This window comes from Episyrphus balteatus, chromosome 2, assembly GCF_945859705.1.
Source record: "Episyrphus balteatus chromosome 2, idEpiBalt1.1, whole genome shotgun sequence".
Lineage (NCBI taxonomy): Eukaryota > Metazoa > Arthropoda > Insecta > Diptera > Syrphidae > Episyrphus > Episyrphus balteatus.
Window position 1 is genome coordinate 41,850,547 of NC_079135.1, and position 15,328 is coordinate 41,865,874.

General features: G+C 30.3%; 2 protein-coding genes and 2 non-coding genes across 4 annotated transcripts in view; 3 read left to right on the top strand and 1 right to left on the bottom strand.

Moving 5' to 3' along the window:
• Nucleotides 1-15,328, top strand: part of LOC129910712 (mucin-5AC) — a 343,104-nt gene that overhangs the window by 266,006 nt on the left and 61,770 nt on the right. The gene's annotated exons all lie outside the window — the stretch shown is intronic.
• LOC129910713 (uncharacterized) overlaps nucleotides 1-15,328 on the top strand; it is a 61,107-nt gene that overhangs the window by 31,950 nt on the left and 13,829 nt on the right. The window lies entirely within an intron of this gene.
• On the bottom strand, nucleotides 12,509-12,579 carry Trnag-gcc (transfer RNA glycine (anticodon GCC)). Its single transcript has one exon. It is a non-coding gene; the product is annotated as a tRNA-Gly (tRNA).
• On the top strand, nucleotides 13,024-13,094 carry Trnag-gcc (transfer RNA glycine (anticodon GCC)). Its single transcript has one exon. It is a non-coding gene; the product is annotated as a tRNA-Gly (tRNA).

A 15,328-nucleotide genomic window follows, 5' to 3' on the forward strand; every position in this document is an offset into this window, starting at 1 on the left:
ACAGGATTTTTAAATAACGAATTTTGGAATCCGAATTTTGGTACATACAGAATTTCGACCCCAACCCAGGCGGAACCAATTTAATTCAAAATTTATATCCGGAGTTTTCTTTTCATTTTAAAAGATAATATGTATTTTAATTTTCAAAAAAATAATTTCAATAAAAATATTTGTTCTAAACATTGAAAAATAATAATCTTTGGCTGACAGTTTACTTTGATATATCATAAAAAGTGCAAGAGGTTGTTAACATCCATACATAATTTTTAATAAACAAATTAAACGAGTAATTAAAAATTTGTGTCGAAAGAATAACTAAATACTTGATATGAATTATATCATGACATTAACCAGTGACAATTTGGAATGAAAAAATAAAAAAAAACAGTCTCCTAAGCATGATAATAACCCGATTAAGTAGTCTAATAAACTTACCACAAAATTGCCTCCAGAAATACCTGTTTATAACATTGATAAAATTTCTTTTGAAAAAAAAAAATACCTAATCACATGCATTTATAATTAAAATGAATTTACAACAATCACATAAATGTGTTTGCACATAATTTAGTGATACGTAACCATAAATGCGTCGTAACATAACATGAAGTATAAGAGCATAGATTTTATTGCTAAACTTTGAAAATTAATTGCATTTCCGTCGCAAGCAAACTTGCCCCAAAGCTGCTTGCTGTTAAAACATCTAAAACATGATTTTGCGTCATAAATTCAATTTTCAAACTGAATTTTATTTTCCCTTAAGCCAATTTTATTTCCAAAATGATTGGATTCATTTAATTGCAGGTATATCAAAGTATAAGAACTAAACGATATAACATATAATTAAAGGCACGTTTGCATTTCAATAAAAACACATCATTGCCCAAAGTAGGTTGGTTTTTATTTATGCATCATCTATTTTCATTGGATTTAAAGATGACGATGGGTTGACCTCTAAAAACTATTGCATTCCATAATCTCAAACATGCAATAGATTTTTTTTTTTTTTTTGAAAGTTTTTCTTTCCAAATTGCCTGTGATGATGGAGAGGAGAATAAAATTTAAGAAGAATTCCATCACGACATTTTAAAGATGCCGTGCATATTTATAAAACGAAAACCAAATTCATTACTCATAGCTTGGTACACATGCCATTCGGTGATTCATCTCAGATTGTTTGTGAATCTGAAAAGAAAGTCTTTCAAGCTTTTTCATTCAAATCACGGGTGTTATCCCATAAATGGGACTCATTTTCTAATTTTCCATTCAAAAAATATATGTATTTTCATCAAAATTAAGCACAAAAGAAAATACGGAACCCTTTTGCAAAAGAATTATTTAAAAATTCATAGAAACCTATTATGGGGGATTTTCACTGTGAATTCAAAAACCAAAAAAAGTCATCATCTGGTTGTATTAAATCTCAGTGTTAACATTGTCAACCCTTTTTTATCTGTCAAAGCAGAAAAAAAAACAACCCTTTTTTGTTTATAAAATATTTTTTTTTGTTTTATCCTTTTTGTGAGTTTTGTTCTTAATGACTCATCTGATTTATAAACATTGCGCGTGCTCCTGGATCTTCAATTGCATTCGTTGCGTTTAAAATACGCAGATAACACTCTGATTCATAAAATTTTAACACTTTTTCTTTTTTTATAAACTATTTTAAATTTGAGAAGTTAGACGGAAGTTAATAGTTGAGTGAGTGATTGAGCTACTTAGTGAATTCTAGAGTTAGAGAGAAGTTAATAATTGAGTGATTGATTGAGCTACTTAGTGAATTCAAGAGTAAATAAGAAAGTGAGTGAGGTAGTTTGAGTGAGAAAATATTGTCCAATGGATTTGAGTGAGTTCGACAGCGAGCATTGAAAAATGTCGTTTTGTGTTATTTATGTCGTTTTCAATTGTTTTCACTCGGAGGTTGACTAATGCTAAAATCCAACTGAATTGCTTCCACTCAATTCATACATTTTTTATCTGTTTTGGTAAATAATCAAATAATCAAATCATTTCCCATTTCGCACCACGAAATGTTACTTTTGACATTTGAGTATGTTTGTGTTGATGACTTGGAGTGGATTCTGACTTAGAATTGAGAAGAAAATGTCTCTTCTATTGCCCGAAGAGTAATTCTAATAAAAAAGACTCAAAATGCTCTTGAACACTCCCGTAGTCCTCTGAACATTCAATCGATCACCTTATATATACGCGTGAACTTGTGACTGAGTGAAATTAGGATTGAGTTATTGAGGGAGAATAGAACTCTTTAACAATTAACAAATTAGGTGACTTTTTTTTAATATTTAAAATACATTTTTTTTTATTGTAGGGAGACTTTTTTTTAATATTTAAAATACATTTTTTTTTATTGTAGGGAGAATAGAACTTCAAAGTAATTTGTTCAATTTACTCAAGAGTGAAATTATAAAAATTTTTGAGTGAGTGACCGAATACAAGATTGAGTGAAAAAAATATCAAAATATTTAATGTCGTTTTCGATTGGTTTCACTCAAGGATTCACTCATTCTGAAATCCAATAAAACAGTTTGAATCGTTTCCACTCAATTCTAAAATGTTTGAGTGAGAAAATGAGCTGTTTATATTGGACTATGTTATTTTTTGCGTTGTGGTTAATATTTTTGAAATGATTTTATTTCAAAATTCGGTTTACCAAGGTAGTCAATAGCTTGGGGAGCAATCTACATTTTTTCAAAGAAATCAGACATACTTATTCCAATAATGTCATTCGGAGTGTAGAATTGTCATTTATCATGATGAAAATGTATTCCAGGATAAAAAAAAAAAAAAACAGCACACAGGAACCAAACACTTGAGATTATCCCTCACTTGTCTTCCGTTTTCAAGTATGTCTTCATTGCAGAGTGAAGGTAGATAGATAGATATTTCTCACACCCGCACTTTTTTGATTTTTTTTTCTGTTTTGTTGTCATGAGTGTGTAAACAAAGTGTGGCTTGAAATTTAAAAAAAAAAAAAAAAAAAAAAAACTGAAATGATAATCATAATGAAAGCAACAGAATAACGAAGATAAACATCCTGCCATTCGAGTGGTAAAGTACCAAAGTGCTGAGATATATGAAGTATACCTATAGCCTGAAGGAAGTTTCAAAATGTGAAAAACATCAACAAGACCCACAACGATGACGACGATGCATGCACAAACAATACAAAGAAGTGCGAACACAGTATTTCTTAAAGAATTTTTTTTTTTTGTTAACAATGGAAAAAAAGTTTATAAATGGAACGCAGGGATGTGTTTTAAGACCTGGAGGCATTTTCTTATAATTGTGTACCTGGTTGAAAAAAAAAGTTATTATATTATTATAATTAAATCAAAGGGTGGTAATAAAATAATAAAAGCTAAAGCTGAAAATTTTATCGTATTATCGTTGTGCGGGCTTAAATTAAGTTTAATGTATAAAATGAGGATTTCGGTGATGAAAATAGGATAAGTCAATGCTTTTCCTTTTACTTGTTTGTTTTTTTTTTTAGCCTCACGAAGTTTTAATCTAAAGATTTTTCAATACACAACAAATGCATTTCAATTTTTAACGTTCCAATTTTGGATTTTAAGAAAATGTATTCTCATAGTCTCACAAAAATAAGTTTTTTTTGGGTACTCGTTCGAATAAGGATTGCAACTTTAGTTAGGTACAAGAATTAATTTCATTGTTTTTTTACTCATTAAAAATTACAATCCTTAAAAATTATAATTCTTAAAAATGTTTATTTAGTATTGCTCTATAAAAATGCATTCATATTCAAGTTACATAAACCATAGGAAAAATATACTTTCAATTAAGATATTGAAATGACTTGATTTCAATTTAAACTTGTTCACTTTTTTTCAAGTATTTTTTATCTTCTTGTAAATAAAAACAAACTCTCCTGGTATTGATTCAAAGAGAGATTTTATTTCCGAAAATCCAGAAAACTGGTTGACGTGTTAATTTAATTTGCAGTTAACGATAGTTAAAAAAGTAAATATCGAATAAAAATGAAAACATTTGCCTTTGTGTAAAATTAAAAACGAGAATGTTTCCTGGAAGCAGGAATACATTTTTTCAACAAAGTTTTTGCAATGATTTAATTGGATTTTGGTCGAGAGAATTTTATTTGAAAGAGAGGTTATAAAGACTTCAGCACACACATCAAAGAATAAAATGTTTTCGGGAATTTGAATTTCGTCCGATATTCTCGATACTGTACATTAAGGTGGGTCAAAAAAATAATTGAAATTCTTTTTCTTATTTTATACTCTGAAAAATCGATTGCTAGGCATAGACATCTCTCGAATATACTCACCAAATATGAGCTCTTTATATTAATGGTAAGGTCCTCCGCTTCGCAATTTTCCATTTTTACATCAATCTTCTACAAAAAAAAAATCATTTTTTTATAAATCGATTTTTTAGCAAATTTCTTTACATATTCTTGTAGGAAATTGAACGCTCTACAAAAAAGGCTTTGTACACTTTTTTTGTTGATCTAACAGTTTAACAGATATTTGAGGTCCAAAATCGAGAAAATCTTTAAAAATTCGTTCTTTGTTCTTAATTTTGTAACAAATTGAAAAATAATAATAATCAAACGCGCAAGACATATTCTTGTAGGAAACAAATTGCTCCACAAAAAAGGTCTCAATAACATTTTTCTTTAATCTAAACATTTGAAAGATATTCAAGGTCAAAGTTAAAAAAAAATATAAATCCATTTTTTACTTTTCAAAATTTTCTAGTTCACTGAAGGTCATTATTATCAAATTAGCAAAATGTATTCTTTAAACGTTTAAACGTTCTACAAAAAAGTCCTTGACATTGAAATGATTGGTTTAACTGATATTTTGACTCAATGTTACTGTCTTTAAATGTTTTTTTTTTTTTTACTTGCTTTTCAAAAATTCGATAAGAACACTGATTTCGTTGATCCTTTCCATTGTTTATTAATAATAATTTAATAAATTTATTAATAACTTAAGACTTTAGTATTTTATTGAACAAAACAAACTCTTTTTATTAAATAACAACTACTCTCCCCAGTTAATTTATTACTCTAAATAAACAACTTTAAGGACATTGAAACGCCCCTATCTTCATTATCGTTTTCCCTAAACATCATTGTCACATTAATCATTCACCCAGAAATAAAGTAAAAAAAAAAAAACTATCTAACCGCGTACCATCCTGTTTTACGCCTCCAATACATTAATTATGATCCAACACATCTCCCAAAATAATAATAATAGGGGTTCTCAAATTAATTAAATGGAAACCAACCTCGTTAGACGTATTAAATTATGTTTATATTTTTTTTTTTCTTTTATGAAATCTACCCTGGGAATTTTGTTATATATTATTTGTGTTCAATGTAATTACGTTGGTATTTTATATTTTTTTGTGTTGAATCAGATCCTCTGTGAATCCTAAAACTTAAAAGGACCAGTTGCCGAAGGGGCCCTTTTTTTAACAAAAAAAAAATATACGAAAATATATAAAAACGTCATCAAAATGTGAGTTGTACGTGCTGAAATGTAGGTAAAGTAAAATAGAGAATGACAGTAACAAGAAAAATAAAAACACATCAAAGACCACACACAAACAAAAACCACTGTTTGAAATCCTTCCAAGGACGAAAGTAACTATTTTGAGTTGAATGACATTTGCCAACAATAGAAAATATCTGGTAAAAAAAATCTTTAAGTCATTCGTGGAATTTACTTCTTTGATATTCCGAAAAATTCTTCTGTAGTATTTAAGGACAACCTGACATTTTATAGAATTATGTATTTCTTTAAAGGCCAGTTCATTAGAATCAGTATCATTCATGAAAAGGAATCTTTAAAATTATTTCTTGAAAATTTTACAAATTTATGTAAGATAGAAAATGATTTAAAATTCTACCTTTCTGTAAAATGACACGAACCTGTAGTAAGAAAAAAGTGGCTTCAATAGATTTGGTTTTATTTGTAACTTATTCCTCTAGAGGGTGCCATATTAGGAGACGTTACTAAGCCTATAACGTGAAGGTGAGAAAGACGCTTCCAACGATACCTCATTTGGCAAATTATGATAAGAAGTTTGTAAGTTATGAGGGAACATACATTACCGTCTTCCATAAACATCTACTTGAAAATTTTTTTCGATTTTGATAGCTGCCATTAAAATCTGTTTGATTTAATGATTTTCCTTCCATTCTCACCAAATCAAACCATCACATCTCCCTATAGGCCTATCACTTTCAATTTTTCAACTGACATTTGACACACACAAACAGTCCTAATGTCAAAAATTGCATTCAAATAAATTAATATTGAACTTTTTGCAAACACTTAACTTATCCCATTAGAGTGTTCCTAAATTCATGCAAATTAAACGCTGATTCATATAATCAAGTATGGAAAAACTTGAGGGGTTTATCAGCGAACGTGACCATTTGACATCTGACACTTGAAGCGCACGAAATATATCAAATGGAAAATTGGCGGCCGACCACCTGCTGTCACATTGGTTTCCGTAATTTTATAACTGAACATGAACGCAGCAATGTGAGATTGCACTGTATTTCCGTTATTCGATATGGATGGTGGTGGTGTCACTGGATGGGTGGGTGACCCAAAACCTCTTTATTATTTCTCTGTTTTTTTTTTTTTTTTTTGTTTGAAAGTAAAAGGAGGAAATAAAAAAAAGAGGGAGAGCGATTGAACAATAGTTCAAGGCAGGAATTTCAATTTTTAACAAAAAAATGATGGTTGGCATTTTGCACAAATCACGTTCCCGTGGCAAGTTTTGTTTGATTTGGTTTGGATTGTACAGATTGATTTAATGAAAAACTAGTGCAAGGCAACAGATTTAAAATGAACACGATACCTATATTTTTTATTGATGATATGGGGGAAGGAATGAGAGAGATGCAAAGCCTATATTGTGGTTAAATTGAATGACTAATTGAGAGGGTTTTGGATGTAGGAAAGAGTGTATGCACTCTGTGTATGCATAAAGCTATAAGTATAACGAAGAAGGGTGGTGTGAAATACCAAACCAAGTGGGAGTTCAATGAATCAGATTGAGTTGTAATCGAGTTGAACTGTTTGTTTAAATGCGTATACGCGCAGAGAATTGGAGTGAATGACATGCAAAGTGGTTGTTGATGGTTTATTGTGCGTGTGTGTCTGTGGAAATTTAAGAAACGTGGGAAATATTTCAGCTGAATTTAATGAGATAGGTCAAGAACTTGTTGGAATATTATACAACTTGATTTTAAAAAGGAAGCAGCAAGAAAAAAAAATAAATAGGAATATTTTCTTCATTTTAATATGAGGAACGTGAATGAGTTATAATGAATTGTGAAGAACTAAGAGCTATTGATTTACATTCGCAGGCATTTTGGAGTACGTGTGTGTAAGAGATACTTTTGCTGACAAGTAATTCTATTGGAGCCTTAATAGCTTAATCCCAAGAGTTCGTTCCACCCAAATTATCATTTTGGGTGGAAAATGCTTGATAGTCAAATGAAAATGGAACCAAAATGTTCTTCCTTTAACTTTCCAATATTCCAATAAGATGCGTAAGTCTCTAATTTTTTTTTTATTGACGTGTTGCTCAATTATTGATATGGTTGATTGTTATGCACGCTCGGTGCCTTCAAGGCTTTCCTTCTTTCATAATTGTAAACCACTGAAAAAGTCACACGCAAAAAAAATAATGGGCCTACCAAGACGTTTTTTCGATGGGTTAAAAAAATGTGTTAAAAATATAGTAGTCTTGGTTAAAAACTACGTAGTTCTCGTTGCTAAAGTCAACGTAGTCGCCTCGGTTGTTAAGTTAACTTGTTTAAAATTACCATTTTAGAAGATTATTTTAACCGATCAACTTGTTTATATTGATCAAGAAACTCGGTTAAAATTTGAGATTTTAGTAAAATTTAACCGAGAAAGTCGGTAAGATTAAACAATTTTGAACAACCGAGTCGACTCGTAAATTTTAACCATGGTTAGTTTGCAGGTGCTATTTTAAATATCTTCTCTGTTAATTTTACACGAGTTTTACGTTGTTTTTAAGCGATCATTTTTCTGGATGCATCTTTTCAAAAGAAAGGTACTACATCTTTGCTGAATACAATGAAACATTGAAAAAATCAAAGAATACCTTTCTGGTTGTTCACAATAGAATAGGTTTCATATTATTTACCAGCTCGTTTTCAACGAATATGTTCCGTAGTTTTGTATCCAATTAACCCCTTTGGTAATTTTTGAATCGATAAAATCAATAGTTTATCTAGTTAAAATAACAATTTGATTCTGTAAAATCAACGTTTCACCAAAAAAAGTGGCCAGATGGTTTCAGTTGTGTCAACGAGTTTTATTTGTAGTCTGAATATATATCTTCATTAAAATCACCGGATTTCTGGTAAGATCAAACAGTTATCGTGTAAAAATCAAATGTTGCCCAGTAGACCGTACCTATTTATCGGATCGTCCCGGTTTATTTCTTCAGAAAAGTAAGTTTGTCCCGGTAAGATATCACTGCGGTGAAATCGAGTTGTATTTTTTGGTTAAATAAACTAGTTTCCCCAAAAATATCAACTAGTTTCTCTGGGTAAAACTAATAGATCTGATTTAAATCCACGTTCAACTCTTTTAAAATCAAGCGCATTCAAATACATATGTGACTTACATAATACTTGTATAAAATCTGTGGATTGCTCTTTTGAAATAACACGGATTACTCAAGTAACCAATTGCATCGTACCTAGTTAGCCGTACAAGGCTGTAACTTCCTTTTTTTTATTTTCATCAAATTCTGGTGTCGAAAAAACTTAAAAAAAAGAACAATTTTTGGCACTGCACTATTACTATTTTTAAAAACAGTCCTAAATGATGACAATCTAGTTCAATTTTTAAGACGTGAAATTCACTTCAACCTCATTGTGAGTTTACTCCATAGTGATACATTCGAAATAACCTTTTCAACTATATTAAAACTCTTAAAATAACAGGTATTGGTTAAAAATAACAACTTTTCAATTATGACCCATTAAAAATTGGTCGTAAGGAAGTGTTTGCTCACAAATAATTACTATCAAAACAACGCTAAATTTAATGTATACTCTTTATCTTCTGTAACTTACCTGAAGCATACCCTATCATTAGGTACTTTGAATAAACCCTCTCAATTACCCAAAGTGTTTCGACAATAAACTTGCTTTTGATAACTCATTTGATTATTTACCATTAATACTTAACAACTGTTGGTATCCACTAAAAGACAAAAACCCATGATGGTCTTCCAATAAAATGAAAAAAAAAAAAAAAAAAACAACTAACCACATCAGTAAATTTTATGAGCAATTTCAAAAACTGTATTTCGTGCTTGCTCACAGCTGCTCATAAAAATCGTTTTAATTTTCGCTCAGAACATCGTTAGTTCAGAGACGATACAAGAAACAGCCAATATAAGATTCTGCATCACGTAAAAGAGTCTCTCTTTTGTATTAAACAAAATATATCTACTAACAAACACATATTCAATTTTTGTGACTTAACCGCCGTTGCTGCCACGCTATTATGTCAGTTACATCAGAAAAAAAGAGTCCTTTATTATATCCCTCAACTGACATCGCACGTATCGTAAATATTCCCTATTGGAAACACTATTACGACTTAACATAGCCGCCTTCTATATATATTTTATATAGATATCCCTTAGGGTAAATAAATTGGGATTATCAAATAAAAGTTACCTCACTACCAACAACAAGTACCATGGCTAAAATGACACCAGACGGAATTCCATATCCTTCTTAGCCCCCTTCCGCATCTCACTTTCTAGGAAAATGTCTGTCGATCGTAGGCGTGTGTAATGGATAAACCACTCTACTAAAGAAAACAACATTATTTCATACTACCCTGTTTTGTGGTTGCGCCCCCTGCTGGTCATATATGTCAAATCAAATGAAACGAAGGAACCTTTATTTCTTCCTTCTGGCATGGCGGCGGCAACTGATATCAATGTCATAGAGTCTCTCCTCAGATATCTTTTTGAGTCGATTTATGATGTGACACTAACGATAATAGTACCAACTGTTGACGATACAGTCAAATCTCTAATTGACTGAATGTCGAATTTACACGGAGAGTGAAATATTTTTTCATTTCTTCATTTGGTACATTTATTTATAATTATTCAACAATTAGTTCATTAAATGTATTAGAACTTAAAGAAATCCACTTCGCTTTTTGCAGTTCAAGAATTTTCTAAAGTGACAGGTGTTTTGTCGTGTTTACACGTAAACGTCAAAACAATCAAACTGTCTTTAGTCCTTCTCTGGTAAGTTCTTTTGACATCTGAGTATTAAATTAAGTTATCAGTCACGTTCTGCCCAATTTTATGCTGATGTAGCGACTCGTTCTCTATTCTAATTATTTTCATTGTCGTTTTGCGCCTAAGTTAGATTTTACTGTGAACACTCAGCAATTCAGCATGACTATGCCAATTCGATTCCAATTTCCAAGTTTTGACGATGACGTTTACATCTAAAGTAATTCATTTTCTTTCTCTCTCTCTCTCCCTTTCTCTCTTAATGTAGACATTCAACAAAATACACGTACACACACTTACGCATATTTTTTCGCAAAGGATAACGATCTTGAGAGCAAAAATGAAGAGTTTTATTACGAAAAATACTTTCTGAAAGGTGTTTTTTTTTTTTTTTTTTTGTATTTTGTATTGGTTTTGTTTGTCTGTCTGTCTGGCATGTTGATTTGTATACAAGTTAGTTGGATCAACTTGTTTGAAATTTAACAACAAAACAAAATAGATATTGACTTGCTGCAAGTGCTTGATGGTGTCGAACATGCAAAGTTATTTCGTTCGAATGATAGACAAACAAATTTGTATAGTTGCCCTAAGGGTTTGAAACATGTCCATTTGACGACTGACGCGAGGCTCTGTAAATGCTTTTTATGTAACGGAATTTGAAAAGAAAATATAATAAAAAGAATAGAAATAAACTAGTTGAAAAAAAAAAATAGTATAGTTGTGGAGTAATATGTGTAGTAATTGTGTTCATGTTACAGTCGTTAAAACAGTTTGTGGTATGTTGGTTGGGTTTTTCTTTTTTTTTTCTTTTAATTTATTTTTGCGGCAAGTTCCACAACTTGAAAACACATTAACTTTTAGATATTTTTTAATGATATTATTTTTTATTTCTTAGCAAGGGTGTTTGAACTTTGAGAGTTTTAAGGGCCTACCTTTGAAAGAGATCAAATTTTATTATAAAACGTTATTGAAACACATTAACTTTAAACACTTTTATGGAAATGAGAATGCTTACTCTTTAATGCAATACTAAATAGGCTGATAATAAAAAGTCATTTTCATTTATTACAAAGATTAAAATATTTAATGATATTTTTCGTGGCGATGTCTATGCAAATTTTAAAGATTGAAAAACTAAATTATATTAAATCCAAATTTGCATTCTTTCAAACCAAATGTGTCTTATTTTAATAGATCTTTTTTTTTAAGATATGACATTCTATAAGTAAATACTCTTTTTAAATCAACCCGAAATTAGTTATCATGATGTTATTTTTCAAACGGAATATGAAGTCGTGTTTTTTTTTTTAATTTAAAAAAACTGCCAAAAAACATACACTTTTTAAAATTTCTCCTTTTAAATGGCGATTTTAGGTAAATTTAATGGAGAGTGAATTAATTTGGGCCTTAGTCTTAACTTGTTTATGGAAACATTTAACATTATTTTATTTATATGAACTTTGAAAAAAAATTGTAAACCACCTAACACCGCCAAACGTTGTAAAGCTTACTAAGACGATTGTGGATCAAAAGTTCATTTTTGTCCACCCAGTAAATTTTCAAAATTCGTGAAATTGTTTAATAAATTAAAAGACCATCGTTAGTCCCCAAAATGCTCAATTTATTATATTATCCCAAAATTTTCATTTGTATGTCGATATTAAAAAAAAGAGTTAAAGGAATTAAAATTTAGGGTAACGAAACAAGTGAGATAATTTCGCAAATTAGATCAGTTCAAATTTCAAATAGTATTTTTTTTTTCTAGGTATACGAAAATTAGCGAAACCATCTCAACTGTGCTCTAGTGTCTAGTGAAAACAGGCTATAGTAAAATTTCTCAAATATAAAAAAACTAGGTTTTTACATGCAAAAAAAAATTTGTAAATGATTTTTTTTATTTAAACTTTAAGCCAAAAAATAAATTTGGGGAAATCCTCCCGCCTCATCGCTTGCCCCTCAATTTCACTAAAACTTATATTTGACTTCGCGAATTGTTTTTGATCCCTTAATATTACTTATTTAAATAAATTCAACCTACAAGTGAAGTAACATCTTTTATACGAAAAAAAGTTACTCATACGCCACAGTGTACTTTACATTTTTTTCATAATATATGTACATTTGTATTTATTAATATACTATTTTACTGATTGAAGTGGTAAAAAATATCTAATGCATCGGCCGGGAATCGAACCCGGGCCGCCCGCGTGGCAGGCGAGCATTCTACCACTGAACCACCGATGCTTCTTATAAACCTTCTGTCCCAAAAAATGTTTTTGTTTTTTGCTTTGAATTTCAAATAAGAACATTTATTCTTATCAATTTGAACATTTATGAGTGATTTGAATTTAATCTCAATGTAAACAAAAATGTTTTTCTTCTCAATTCAACATTTAAATGATAATTACACCCATCACATGAGGTTGGTGAATAGCTCATACATTTTGTTCACATTTATTTTGCTATGAATTTTGAATATTTTTATTTAATTTTTTTTTTTTAATTTTTACAAATATTTACTCATTTAACCGATTTGGAAAAGAAATTTAAAAACTTGAATCCACATAAATATGATAATATATTTGACCTTTATATCTTAAAACTTTATTTAATTTTTTTTTTTAGATTTAGTATCTTTGTTAAACAGAATCAATTTCAGTAAAAGTTCTGAAAGATATTATTCAAGAAGCATCGGTGGTTCAGTGGTAGAATGCTCGCCTGCCACGCGGGCGGCCCGGGTTCGATTCCCGGCCGATGCATTCAATATTTTTTTGTTTCCAGAAATGACTGTTTCTTTTTGTTCTATAACCCACAAAATAGAAGAATTTATGTTTCCAGAAAAGTTTATTTAATTTATTTTAATCGACAGGAGTGGTCAATAAGGATGTGTAAATGAAATATAAAGTGATTTTCGAAAACAAAAACTTGAAAAAAAAATATTTTGGGAGCGGGTCAAAATTCTAGTTTAAAAAATTCTGGTTTTCAAAATTTTGCTTTTTTCAAGAAAATTCTGTTTTTCAAAATTCTGCTTTTTTTATATTCAGTCTTTCAAAATTCTGCCACATTTTTTTGAAGAAAAAAATTCTGCTAATTCTGTTTTTTTTATTTGCATCGCTTATGCGTTAAATTAAAAAAAAATACACCTCATTAATGTAATTTAAGTTTGGTACTTTCCTAACTGCCTAGAAGACTGATTTTTTTATAACTCATGTCTATAAACCGTTGAAAACTAATTAGAAACGATGAAAGAGCTTTCCATTGTAACGTAGATGAAATTTTTGCATGTTTTTTGATGTTTGAAACATTAATTAAAAAAAAAAATGAATTAGGTACAAAAACTTACATAGTACCTACTCGTAAGTAAGTAATCTCAAATAAGCACCAAAGCGCGCTTTTTAACATTTTCCAAACCTTTTTTAATATTTTTCAGAATTTTGCAAAACAGAATTATGAAAAGCAGAAATTTTAAAACTGATCAAAGTCAACGTAAAACAGAAGTTTTTTGGAGAGATGCATCCAGGTTCTTAAGAAATCAATGACTTGAATCAATTTACGGAAATAAATATAGTAAATTTAAAATTAGAATGTAAATTCCTAAGTTGAAGACCTCATTATAATTTATAGAAATATGCATACAAATCTTTCAAATTAAAGCTTATGCTCATTTAGATGAAAACTAATCTCTATTGATATTACTCTCTAAACTATCAAATGCATAATTTAAGTCAACTAAATCACCGATTTGATTTTTTTTTTTGTTCACGGAAATGGAAGTCGAACAATCATCATCATCTATTTCCTTGCAAAAATAAATTGCAGCTTAACCCCTTTTATGTGAAATCATAACACTTTGTTTGGATGGCAGCAATTTTGTTTGCTCAAAACCATTTTACATTTCAACTTATACTAATTTATGCTAATCCTAGAAATTTACACGACAATTTGAGAAGACTTGAGACTCCATATTTTGCCTCTTTTGATGGGCGTCATCGTCATCATGAACGTTTGTCTGACTCGACAGCAATATATGTCCAAGTTAATGGTATTAACCCGATTTAAGTTTAAAACTATCGCTCTCTAAATAATAATAATTGAATGAGCATGTGCGACAGCAACCAGTAACAGCGCAACAGCATCCAGCAGCTCTAAGTCGGCAATTTTCTATATGGAGGACGACTCAGCAAAGAAACCGAACACTATCTCGAGTCTCGAGCTCAATTGACCCCACAATGCTGATCCGATCCGATTGCAATGCATAGTCAGTTTAAGTACAACAAAAAAAAATAAAAATTGTGAGCTGGAAGTAAGTTTGAGGATCATTACAATAATGCAGAGGCAGAGGTTGTGGGGCAGTAATTGAATAATTCGTTCTACATCACCAGCCAACAACCAACCGTCCAACCGACTCACGGGACGTAAGACTTTAGAACAACCAAATGAAGTTCGTTTTTTTTTTTCTCCTTTAGTATAAAAGATTATCATCTATCTTCGGGGTTCTGGAAGTGAAGTTAGTTCTTGAAAGCTGAGCATGTTGTTGATGGTTCTTTCCTTTTTTTTCGCTGCAGAGTGTTGGCCTCAAAAAGAGACTCCAATAAATTGGTTTCACGATGTAATTTATTATGATGAGCTTGCATCAGGAAGAAATGGAGCCGAACTCATTCCGGAAGGTTGGGATCATGTACACATGCGATTAATAACTTCACTTTACCAAGACGACCAAGACGAGATGGTGGTAGGGAGTTTGTCATGAGGCGTGGTAGATTGCATATTTGTGACACCAACGTGTTGTATTTTTTTGTTTTGAATCCAAATGATTGATTATTGTTTACCGATCCTTCATCAAATTGTGATCAGATCAATTTGAATAAAAAATGAATTCAAGTGAAAATTCAACATTTTGCACCGACATTTTTGTGAATAATGGAAGTATTTTCATGAATTCTTTTTGAAAGTATAAGTTATGCAAATTTATGATGAAAAATGACAATAATTT